Source organism: Pleurodeles waltl, chromosome 11 (genome assembly GCF_031143425.1).
Source record: "Pleurodeles waltl isolate 20211129_DDA chromosome 11, aPleWal1.hap1.20221129, whole genome shotgun sequence".
NCBI classification, from domain to species: Eukaryota; Metazoa; Chordata; class Amphibia; order Caudata; family Salamandridae; genus Pleurodeles; species Pleurodeles waltl.
In genome coordinates, this window is record NC_090450.1 from 605,378,358 (window position 1) to 605,391,692 (window position 13,335).

A 13,335-nucleotide genomic window follows, 5' to 3' on the forward strand; every position below is an offset into this window, starting at 1 on the left:
ACATCCCCAGTGAAAGTAAAAAAATTAAAGTGAATTTGTCAGGAGCCAGCCTCTTGACATTTGGGCTTAGTCTGTGTTGGGCCCTCATTTGTTTTGGGAATGTGTATTTTCCTGAGGGGGGGGGGCACACATTTCCAAACAATACATACAGGAAATCTAGGTGTGGGCTGGCCAAGAGGGCATTGGTTGATCCCCATTTGGAGTTATTTGGGAAATTATCAGGTCAAGCTCACAATATAATGACTGATCCCTTAGTGGGCCCACTTTTGTTTTTAGAAATGTGTGTTTTAGGTCCCCAGGGTAAACATACACATTTCCAAAAAACATAATAAAAGAAATGTAGATGGGGTAAGCCCTGAAGAAATGGGTCAACCACCGTGGGGGCTTATCATTTGTTTATAAATGTTTGCTTCGCCTGGTGTAGTGATTGAGCCTTCTCCCCACAGGAGAAAACATACACATATAAAAAAAAAATCCTCACTGTTCATCCATTAAAATATTTTAGAAGAGGAAAGTAGGTTAGAAAAATAATCTCAAATGAACAAAAAGTTACTAAAAATGTAGGAATGTGTGTTTGCATGCAGTGGAAGACCCTTTACAAAGACTGACTGGTGATCTTTCAGTTGCTTATTTCTTTACTGATGATAATGTGGTGAAGCCTTTGCCCAGACAGTATTATTATTTTTTTAAATCATAAAATAATGATTTAATACTGTCAAAAATGTGCTGCATAATGCAGCATAATTTGGCTTTTCTTTCCTAATAATTTTGTCAACCCTGTCCTATAACTGGGTGGTGTCCAGCCGTGGGTTTTCAGTGACCCTGGTGATAGCACTGTGTGTTATCACTAGGTGCACATCCGAAAACAAAGTTGCAGAGCCTAATATGTGAATGTGTCTTTCTTGAAATTAAAGGTTGATTTTTGGCTTCTTGAACTTAGTTTTGTACTGGTGATGGCCCAGTAGCTCCCCCAACAATACTGTTTTGCATAAGCCATGACAAAAGTATGGCTTGGTATTGAGTATGTTGTAAGATAAAGTAATACTCTATGATTTTATGTATTTTTTTAGTGTCTTTGCAGAAGCTGCAGATTCAGCTAAGAAAGTAAGTGATTTTGTGTTTATTTACTGTTGCATTCATTTCACACTCAAACACACATTGACAATAATTTTTCCTTCTACATAGGACAGTGTTTTAGATGGAAGGTTTTAGCCAGTAAATAGAGATGGCATCTCAGTGAATGACAGCTACCCAAGCCGTAACTCAAGTTCCAGAGCACAACTCTAAGCAGGATCAGATATGGAGACAGCCGATGCTGAGAGAGCATCTGAGGGAGAGGAAAGTAGAGTGAAATCTGGAAGTGATTTTTCAATTGGCAGAGCTCCATCCGATGACCAGCCTTTCAGCAATTCAGAGGGACATAATGAAGGTTATCATCCTGTCCTTTCAAGTATAGTCTGTGCAGCCGAGCAACTGTGGCAGGGTAGACCAACACAGAGAGCAGGCATGTGTTGTAGCAAGCACAGTCTGAGTGCTCTCTTGGCAGCCCCCCAATTTAGTTCTGCCCCAATTCCACAATTCATTTACAACGTTGGATGTCAAGTAGATACAGCTAATTTTTTAACACTAAACTATATCTGTCTCTTTTTTTATTGTAACTTCCTTGAGCAAATTGTGCAGTAAACAAATTTGCATGGCAAACAATTTTTGAGGGAGCATGGAGGCACTCTAGGGCTTCATTCTAGGTCACACTGCTGGACTCCCAATTCATTCGAGGAGTTGAGGATATTTTTTAGACTTATGCTCAAAAGGGGATTAGCGCAACAAGAGTTTTCAGTCCTACTGGTCTAATGGCACAGTTTGTGTACCACCCGTCTTAACACCATACATGAGCAGGCATACATTTTTGCTATTGTGGTCTATGCTGGATCTCAGTGATAGTTCAGCTGCATTGCCCTGTGATTATCCAGACCAATGCAGGTTGTTCTAAATTTGGCCTATTGTGGGTCATTTTTCTGCCAGGTTTCCAGAGAGCTATAGTCCTGGAAAGAATATACTATTGATCAGTCATAAATCCTGTACAAAGTGTGGCTGCTGTTTAGGCAGTACATAGCTAGTGAAAGAGCTCTTTATGACATCAAGTTGAACATGCTGTGTGAGTGCTCTAGTGGCTATGTATACGGCTTGAGAGTGTATACAGAGAAGGATTCCACTCTAAACCCTGTAGATTGCCCTTCCATGCTGGGAGTCACAGGAAAGATTTTGGAGGAATTTGTAAAGCCACTCCTTCACAGAGGTTAAAATGTTTATGTGGACATCTATACAGGAGTAGAGCTGTTCAGTGAGTTGTTGAAAGCTGGTATTTTATCATCTGTTACAGTTTGTTGTCGCTTCAAAGGATTCTCACAGGAGCTTGTTTGTAAGAAGCACCACAAATCCTTGAGCACTGAGTTACTTAAAATGAACTGCTAGCAGTCAAGTTCTCTGAGAGGGGTGATGTGTATACACTTACCACAATTCATGATGAGAGCACTTCCCTCATCAGGCTTTGGCATCAGATGTTCAACGTTCACAAGCTACCTGCATAATTGATTACTGCAAGTACATGAGCAGAGGGGATAAATATGACCAGGTTCTTCATCCATACAATGCAAGTTGTGTAAGAAGCTGTTTACCCACCTGATCCAGATGGCAACATAAAATGCATCTAACCATCACAGGAAAACTCCTGTTTTTCCTTGACTTTCAGTTGACTGTCATTAACAGTCTTACTACTACAGAAGCAGCAAACTCTACTTTTTTATGCCCTGGAGGACATGGCAAGGTTGCAGGATTGACACATTTTGCCAACTGCATTCCTAAAACAGCTAAAAAGATTCAGCCATGTCTTTTGTTTTTTTTCTTTGAACCAATTTTTTCAGTATTGTGTTCAGGAAAACAATTGCATACATCATATCAGTTGCAACACATTGTTTCACAATCAACATCGACAACGCGGGAACACCACAAACATCATTGTAAATTCAGGAGCACAAGGTTCATTTTATTCTGATTTGAACATTAAGTAAACAACAGTGACAGGTGTTTTGATACCTTTTTCCTGGAAGAGAAGTCATCATCTGAATAATATTCCCCTCCCAGGTTAGGTCAGTTTTAAGCCTAATTGTGTGCACTCCGGTCCTTAAGCGCAACTAGGAGACGATGTAGTTTGGGTTGATGCAGGTGAGGTGAAGTGTCATGCCAGTCATGTATTCAATATCACCTCCCAGTCAGCCACTACTGCGTACCTACGAAGGGCGCATGCTATTTCTCGCTGCCATGCCACTGCCTCAACCAGTCCCCATTTTAGCATTACTGCGTACCATTGAGCTGATTCGGGTAAAGACGTGGCATTCCAGTTCATAGCAATTAGCCTATGTGTTATTGGTAATGTTCAATCTGTGAAGTGGCTTGTGTCCTTGCTGCTTTCAGGTGTCAAAATAGCCCCCAACTTTATACACACCTCCGTTTGGCCGGTTACTGCCTCCAGTGTGGCAGATAATGCATCCCATAGTGCAGTAGACCCAGCACACTCCCAGAACATATGCATCATGTCCATCACTGGCTGCTGGCATAGAGCACATGCTGATAATGCCCCAAACATGCAGGAAAGGGAAGCTGTCATGAGATAGGCCTTATATAAGACATTAAACTGGATATATTTGAGCTTTGCATTCTGGAAAACTTTACTGGGGTATAAGAGTGTTGTTTTCCACTCTGTTAGTGAGATCCCTGCCCAAGTCTCTTTCCCACTCTCGACGGAGTGCCACTAGTGGATATCACTCCATGTGTGCAAGGGCCTGGAAAAGCCTTTGGGTGAGTTTCCTCCCAACCCCCCATAATTTAGAAAGTTTGGATCAGGGGTTGTTGGTGCTAGCTTCATGTCTGTTATGCTTCAGAGCCTTTCCAGTTCAGCCAGTAGATGCCTATGGGCCAAGAAATGACCTCCCAGTAACCCATATTTCTCCTGTAACTGTTCAAGGGGTATAGGTGCGCCCTCTTGAAATAGGGCACGCAGTGGCCTATCCCTGCCTCCTTCCAACTGGCAATTCCCACCTCCCCCAACATATTGCTAAACGTGTATAAGGAGTGTATAGGGATTACTGGTGAGGAGGGAGGCATTTGCGGCATGAGTCACAAGCTGCAGTGAAACCAATTGTGTGCAACTCTTAATAACCCTCTGGGTCTGCATGGGAGTCATGAATGTGGTAGGAAAAGTTGGTGCATTGCTCCTTGACTGGTATTCCCAGTTCAGTCATGTGTGGCCCTGCCACCCAACACATGGGCCACGGCAATTGCACTGCCAAAAAGTAATACTCAAAGTTTTGTGCCCTAAGCCTCCCCTACTAATCGGCAGTTGCAGTTTGCGGAGTGCTACTTAGCACCTTCCCTTTTTCCCAATGAAGCTCCCTCATGCTGAATGTAATGCATGGAAGGTGGATCTCGGGGTTCGAACTGGTAAATTTGGAAAGTGATAACCTAAACGGGGTAGTATGACCATTTTAGCCAAGGACAACCGGTCTTGCACCGAGAGTGTATGGCAGTTCAGACTTAAGGGATATTGGCACAATTTAGCCAATAGACAGTTTGTGAGGGTCTCCCCCATTGCCTCATGAAATTCCTTGTCCTCCAGTAGAACAGGTTGGAGTCACCATGTAGGGACTGGAGGTCTTGGTGGCCCCACTGTAGTTTCAGCTGCAGGAGGTTATGATCGGAAAAGGTCTTCCACAAATATTCTGCCTCAAGCAAGAGTAGTCTAGTGGCTGGATCACATAATATCTGATCCAGGCGGACGTGCAAGTCATGAGGGGGGAAATAGTACAAGAATTCTGTGTTCAGTGGACACAGAGATCTCCAGCAGTTTAGTAGGGACCAATGTTGGATCCACTAGGAGAAGTGTGCTTTAGTGGTTATTACTGGTGAATGCAGAAGGGGTGGTGTATTCTATCTAAGTGTGGGTCAATCACACAATTAAAGTCCCTACCCAATATCCACAGCAGTTGGGTCCACTTTGTTAAGACTGTGGATATGTTTGAAAAAAAGGCTGGTTGGGCCGCATTGGGGGCATAGATGCTGCCCAGCAGACCATTCCCCCATCTAGTTGGCCCTCCAAAAGGAAATATCTGCCCTCTGGGACAATATCTGTCGATTCAATAGGGGATTGGTGGGAAAAGCCTGACTATGTGGTGCAAAAACATTGACCCCCACCAACATCTCTGAAGATGAGCGTCTTCTTCATGCATGACATGTGTCTCCTTCAGCAATGCAATATGTGTGCCCCGCTTCCTTAGGTATTGCTGTACAGCATGTCTCTTTTGGGAAGTGCCAATGCTTTGGACATTCCACATAAATATTTTCAGTCTCGCCATGCCAGTATTTTGCAGGGAGCAACCTTGGCATCTGTGTGCATGCTTTGCATTATGATAATTTTGCATTGAATAGTAAGTGACATTAGACCTTGAATAGAAGGGAACAGCATATCAGAAGACTCAACAGAGTGTAGAAACAAAACCCCCAACTTTCTACCCAGGACCACCCAAGAACAGACATTCACCCAAACTAACAAAGATACGTCCGATAAACAGGGTGCTCCAGTTTGTACACAGTGGGACAGTCGTTGAGGGTGTCAGTGGTTGCTTCTGTCTGGAGAGCCTTGTGGCACTGCTGGATTGGTGAGGATGTTGCTGAGATCTCATAACAGCACTGCTCTACCCTATCCCATGCATCCATCGGTTCCATAAAGAAATAGCTTCTACTGCCAGCCCTAAGCCTTGCCAGGAAGAGGAGTAAGTAGTGCAGGCCCACTTGCTGCCATTTTCATTTTATTCCAAGAAACAAGGCTCTGCGGTGCTGCACCAATAGGGAATAGTCTGGGAAAATAAATACCCTGTAACCATTGTGGTGCAGTGGCACAGACATCTGAGCGGCCTGTAGTCGGTCTTCTTTGTCTCAGTAGTTTATCACCATCCACCACAGGTCGTGGGGGGCTCGTACCGGTGGGTGATGTACCAGAACCCTGTAAGCCTTTTCTTGCAGGAATGGGTGGACTACTGAGTGAGCGCTGCCATCTGTGAGAACAAGGTCTCAAACTGCTCCGGGTTGGACCCCTCCGCCTCATCAAGGGAATACCATGATGCAGAGGTTGTTTTGTCTTGATCTTCCCCCAGAGTCTTCAGCTCTGGCCTCGAGGTCCCAGACCTTGGCAGTGAGTGCGTGAACCTGCACCTCCAGTTCCCTGACAGTCGGATGGCTTTCCTTGATTTCCTGCTCGGTGTTTGTGACTCAGTCCACCAGCTTTCACTGATCTGTTCCTAACAGACCCAACTCCACTGTCACAGCATCAACCTTGGTGCCCAGGTCTTGCTTAGTGTCAGCAATTCCTTCAAGAATATACTCTAGTTTGAGTTTGGTGGTGGTCGGTGATAATGCAGGCAGAAGTGAGGACTTTACCCGAGACAGCTCATGGCATCCTCAATACTTTGCTTTGGCGGGGGGAGCCAGGCCTCCCCTCGCCCCATCTTACAGAAGTCAGTTCCAGGCTACGGGGACCTCCTCTTGGCTGTAGCTGTCAGTGACGTGGATGCGCCACTCACCAGTGTCTGCAACGGGGTGCCATGAGATCCCAGAGCACCATGATCGTGAGGAGGGAGTGTAAAGAAATTCATGCATGCTCCTGCTTCACTCAGCACCATCCGCTAATCTTGTTTGCTATGTTCTCCGTGATGATCCTGTTCAACAGACATCGAACCAGCACTGCCGTCTGATCTCTGGAATAGTGCTGCTTCAAGAGGTGGGGAGAGAAGAGCCCCACAGGTACAAGACAAGTGCACCACCTTTTCTGGATAGCAATGATCGTTGCCTCCCAAAGTTTTAGACAGCTGCCCAATCTAGTAGTCCAAGCACACAGCAAGCTTCCCTTGTGGGGTCGTAATAAGGGAGTTCGGTGAGGGAGACAGGAAGGCGCTGCCAATGCCGCCTTCAAGAGTCCACCTGAGTGCACCATTTAGCCCACGTTCTGATGTCCGCACTGCTCCACCAGCAATGAGTGGCTCGGCCGGGCTGCACCCAACGCCCCATGTCTTGGGCCTACTCAGTTATAGTGTCAGTGTATTTCGGTTTCCCCCCTGGGCCGTTCTGCAGCCTTCTGATGCAGTTCCAGTTTCTTGGAGCCAGCCGCATCACCAGGTACCATCTTGGCTGCCACCACATGAGGCGGGCTGGCTGCAGGCCTCACTGCGATCCTCTCAGCACTCTCAGCAGGCTCACTGAGTCCTGTGTCATTTACTGCACCCAAGCCACAAGGTGGGCCTAGGACTGTGCCAAACAGGGGTTTGGCGTGTCCTGTCATCTGGAGAGCCACTGGGCAGGCTTCCCCATCGGGGAAATTTGTCAGATCTCTGACTCCTAGATGGAGCAAAGTTAAAATCTGCCTGCCATCTTGCCCTGGTTGGCCATGCTGCAGAGGCTCAACCATGTCGTTGTTGTGGAGTCTGGTCTAAGCAAGAAAAGAAGCAGCAGAGTCACATTTACAGTCCCAGTGCCTATCTCAGCCAGTCCTGTGTTCTCCTACTTAATTTATGTTGCACCATACAAAAGTGAAGTATTGGAATTAGTTTGGGGTGGAGCTGCAGAAAAATAAACCTTTCAATGGCTGTGCATGGATAAAAACCTTCCATGGGCCTCTACTTCACTAGGCAAGCAGCGCTAAAGTCTTTTTTCCTATACTTGAGGAAATCATGGACTTGCTTATGGCCTGCATGACACCGTTTCCACCATCAAAATGTGGTATGTGTTCTGTTCACCGATTGGCAATTGCATTCTACTTCCTACACTGTACATAATGGTGAGCACAACTTAAGCCATGTTGTCACTCAGAATCCTGTGTGGTAAAAACATAAAGCGTTGACTAGTTTTTGAGGTAGTTTTTAGGGCAATTATGTATGCAAAACACAAGAACAACACTGATTGCCCACAGGAACCAGGGTAATTGTGTGAGCGTGTCTGACCTTATTTAGGCCCTCATTATGAAATTGGCGGTCAGCTGACCACCACGCCGGCGATGGCGATAGTACCATCACCAGGCTGGTGGCAATGACTGCTAAATTATGCCCATGGTGGTGATCCCTCCCATAGACAGCCAATGTACCACCCCAACCGCCAGTGCCGTATGACTACTGACCATGGCGATAGCCACCTACAGGCAGGCGGAAGGCAAGGATCCGCCCACCATATCATGACATAACAGACCAGCAGGATTTCTGGGGCGTTAGCACCACCACCAAAAGCCTGGCACCACCAAAAGACTGGTGGAATTCTTCCCGATGCTGTACCACGTGATGGTCGTCCAGGAGCACCAACGCTGACGAAGACAACGACGGGGGTGTGAGGTGGTTGGGGGAGTTTCTTAGGAGGGTGGCCCTTGTGCTTGGGTTTGGGACCAGTCATTGCCCTTCTGTGTAGGTGGCAGTGGAGTGGCCTTGGGACAGGGACCAGAGTGCCACTTGTGTTCCCTTTAGAGGCAGGGAAACTCTTAGGGGGGTGTACAGAAGTGGAATGAGAGGTGGAAGGACTGAGCTGGGGGAAGAGGACTCTCCTTTTATGGATGGGAAGGGGGGTGGGGTAGGGAAGAGGTCAAGGTGAGAAAGAAAATGCTTCTTAGGACCAGTATGTGAGGAAGAATTGTTGTAGGAGGAGGTGCAGGTGCAAGTGTGTGAGGTGGACGGCTGTTGGGTGTCTGAGTGGGAACGTTTAGGTTTCTTTAGAGGGGGGCAGACAGTGTGGGGGAGGACAAACAAGACGTGTGGATGTATGTTGTGGTGGTGTCTGAAAGTGAGGTGGGAGTTCTGCATGAGGTGGTGAGGGTGGTGGTGGTGGTGATTGCGCATGTGGTGTGTGGGATGCACGTCTGCTGTTGTGATGACTGTGGGCAAGGCTGTACAGGTGGCAGGATCTGGGACTGATGATGTAGTGTATGCAGGTGTGAGTGCTGATGTGACAGTGAGGGAGGAGGAGGATGAGGAGATAGTGTGTTCAGTGGCTGTTGTAGTGTTTGCATCTATGTGTTGGCTGTGTGTGTGTTTGTGGAGTGAAGTGTGGTGCCTGTGTTTGTCTGTGCGAGTCCTGTCTGTTGTTTTGGGTGCATGCTTTTCAGAATGTGTGCATAGAATGGGTTGGGGAGAGGAGACAGGGACTGGGAAGAGGTAGTTGAAGGGAAAATGGAAGAAACAGGGACACTGGCTGCTGTCATAGAGGAGACCAGAGCCTGAAATGATCGCTGTGGGGCTGCCAAGCCACCGTGAATGCCCTCCAGGAAGGCATTGCATTGATGCACCTGGGATGCCAGCCTCTGGATGGCATTCACTATAGTTTACTGCCCTAAAGAGATGGATCTCAGGAGCATGTAGTTTCTCCAGTCTCCCCTGTGATGCTCTCCCCCGCTCTCAATCCCACTTGTCCCCTCGGCATTTGTGGACTCTGCCTCCCAGGTCCTGTGGGCTGTAGCTACCTCACTTGTCGGTGCCGCTGCTCCTTCGCCAGATGATGCCAATGCACCCATGGACAGGACGACAAAAGGAGAGTTGGGGAGGGAGAAAGAAAGGGAGCACAGGGTCAATGACAGCACCAACAGCACAGATGGCATACACATCACATTCCCTCCTTGGGACTTACATTGCGCAGTATGGACCACTGTGACAAACCATTGCCTGGGAACTACAGCCGACACTATCATCTGCACACCTACTGGGACCAACTAAGACCTATCTGCCATGGCATGCTGTCTACCTAGCAAGAACATAAATGCATACCACCCCCCATAGCTAAGCAGGACCATGCAGGAATGGCTATACTGGCATAATAGGGTATCCACTGACTACAACCTTGCACCCAAATCTCATGGCAGGCAACAAAAAATGAATACCACACAGTCTGTACTCACCCCCTTGTGGCTGCTGTGCTGCCCTCAAGCGTCCATCCAACTCAGGACTGGCCACCACCAGTATGCAGGACATTAGCAGGGTCAGGCTCAGACGGGCGCCCCTCCCTCATTGAGAGGCCATCCCCAGCTGGGCCTCTGCGATCTTCCGGGCCCAGCGTCTCAGGTCATCCCACCGTTTCCTGCAGTGGGTGCTTTGCTGGCTATGGACCCCCAGGGTCCACACGCCTTTGGCAGTGGCATGCCACAACCCCTTCTTCTGATGGGCGCTGACTTGCAGATGAAACATAGACAGAGGGACACCATGAACCAGACCATCCAGCCTGTCAAACAAATGGCTCACATACTGCATTTGCTCCTCATCAAGCACACACATGACCCGTGTCTTTGTGTGCACATTGCCTGCAGACATACCCCCCAAATGATACACTGCCAGCACACACATACATCTACTTGTGGCCATGTAGCTTGCAACATACCCATGATGTACTCATCTGTTGGTCTGGAGGGCCATACAACTTCCCATACAGGGGTAGGACCCCATCCACAAGCTTCTCCAACTCCTCCGTTGGGAAGGCTGGGGCCCTTTCCCCTATGAGGAAATGACTCTCGCCAGAATGTCCCCCTTGTGTTCCACTGATTCTCCTTGTTCACTTTGGATTGTCATTGCTTCCCTTCTTATGGCCCCATGGACACTGAACCTGTGCTACAAACAGACTGGATCCCTACACTAGACTTTTCCCAACCATCACCCTACTGTATTGCACTTTCCATTGTATTTTTCTAAGTCAAATAAACACCCTTGAACACAACTAGAGTAATAGTGCTTTATCAGTAAGAAGTGTGCAATGTATTGAACTGTATTGAACTGCATTACCTATGCAAATGTCCTGTAATATGTTAATCCTTCCCACAAATGTGTTCCAGCAGTTTGTAGACATCACATCAGTACACTGTTGTGACCACACCAACATCTGCAATAAGGGAAGGCATAGGTGACAGTCAATTGGGATGCAAATGTAATGACTTGCATTGGTCTTGACAACTATCTCTGGTTTCTGTCTGGGTTGCAGGAACGTTTGTGGGGTGGTTCACCTTCTGCAAGGGGAGGAGTGCTGGTGGCATGTGAGTCCTGTGGCAGGGCCACCTGTCAACTTGCTGCAGCAGATGTGGAGGGCTAGTCAGTTCACTGGCTGGTGGAGGGGGGCTGCTGGTGTGTTGTGTACTCACGCATGATGTTTGGCATGTCACTCAGCACCCCTGCAATGGAGGCCATGGTGGTATTCAAGGTCCGCAATTGCTGCATGACCTCCTGGTGGTGTTCCCCCTGCAACCACTGGTTCTCCTACATGATGTTGATCACCTGACCCATCCTTTCCTGGGATTGTTGGTATGCCCCCAGAACATTTGTGAGTGCCTCCTGGGCAGTCAGTTCCCTGGGCCTGGCCTCCCCTTGGTGCACAGCTGTCCTCCGACTGTCCCTGGCTCCCTGTTTATGTGTCCCCTGAGCGGTGTGCCCACTCCAACTTACACCAGGACCCATATTGTCTTACCTGTGTGGTGTTGACTTGGCTCTCTGTAAAGATGGGCACACTACTGATTGACGTGTCCTGGGGACAGAGGTTTGGGAGCATTGGCTGGCTGCAGTAGTGTCTGAGCCTGAGGGGGCTTCTGGGTGGACTGGCTGTGGGATGTGGTAGCCGACTGACTTGAGGTCCTAGATGGGCCAGGGAGTTCATCCAGTTCAGGTCCTCCAGAGTTGTTGTCATCACAGAGGGCATCTTCTGGTGGGGACCTGGTTTGCCGTGGCACCTCCTCACCCCTGACATTGGCTGGTGCACCTGTGGGGATGTAAGTGATATGTTAGGGTGAGTGTCTGTCACATATTCCCCATTTGTAACTTTCCCAATGATATTGGCGTAGTCCTCCCACTCTTGGTAGTGTATGGTGATGGATTGTGGGATTCTACATGCTGTCCATGCATTGGTGGTGGGTGTACATGCAGAGCTGGGCGGGATGTGCCTCTAGTGGGTATGGCATGCAGGGGTATACATTTAGGTGTGAAAGTTTGGGGTGGTGGACCGTGTGGGATTGAGTGGGGTGAAGGGAGTCAGGATGAGGGGGTGACATAGCATGCAGGAATGGGTGGTAGTGGGTTGGTAATGGTGACTCACCAGTGTCCAGTTCTCCGGGTTCTCCAGTGAGGCCCTCAGGATGCAGTATTGTCAATACTTTCTCCTCCCATGCTGTCAACTGTGGTGGAGGAGGTGGGGGTCCACCGCCAGTCCTCTTGATGGCGAGCTTGTTCCTTGCTGCAATGGAATGCACCTTCCCCATTAGGTCATTCCACCTCTTCCTGATGTCGTCACTTGTGGGTGGGTTTGTTCCCACAGCGTTCACCCTGTCCATGATCCTCCACAATAGCTCCATATTCCTCGCAATGGAGATCTGCTCTACCTGTGCTACAAAAGGTTGTTGCTCTAGCCTGACTATTTCCTCCTCATCAGTGAAACAGGGTGCCTTTGTGGGGACATGAGTGCTATGTGGTGAGGTGTGTCATGCAGAGGGTGATGTGTGATGTGAAGGGGTGTATGGTGTGTGGTGCATGATGGATGAATGGGTAGTTGTGGTGTGTGTGTGCAGTTATCTCTGGGATTGGCATGGCAAAGTGTGGCGGTCTTCTTGTGTTTGCAAAGGTTTGTGGGTGATGTGGGGGTGTTTAATGGTGCTGTTGGTGGGCGTGTGTGTATCTGTGTCAGGTGTGGGTTTTTTGTTCTGGCCAATGTTGTCTTGTTTTGTTTTTGGGTGGCCATTTCCTCCACAGCAGTGTGCACCGCCAATGGTTTACCGCTATCGAATGACCGCTGTGGTGATTCGTGGGTCATTATTTGAAGAGCGTTGTTTTGGTGGCGTAACGCTATGGGTGTTAGTTCTGACAGTTTATCGCCTTCACTGGGTCCGGCGGATTTGTGGTTGTGGCTGTTTTTTTGTTGGTTTTGTGTGTGTATGTCATAATCTGGACGTTTGCCTCCGCAGCAGAATGTTTGCAGCTGTCACCATGACGGTATTCGGAATTTACCGCCAATGTCATAATGAAGGCCTTAGTCTTTTATAATTTATTCATAAGGGGACGCGTTAGAGGCTCAATAGACCTTTTGACTGCACTTAGAGGAATCTCACTATCCTTAATCTTATCCCTCTTCTTACCACATCCAAGGACCCTAAAAGATAAAGCATTCATTTGTCAAAACTTGAGTCAGTAAACGTCATGCACCATGACTCATGTGGCTATGAATAACCACACCTTAGTAAAAGTTAGAAAGTTTATTTCCCTATGTAGGAAAGTCCTCCTTTTTGTCCTG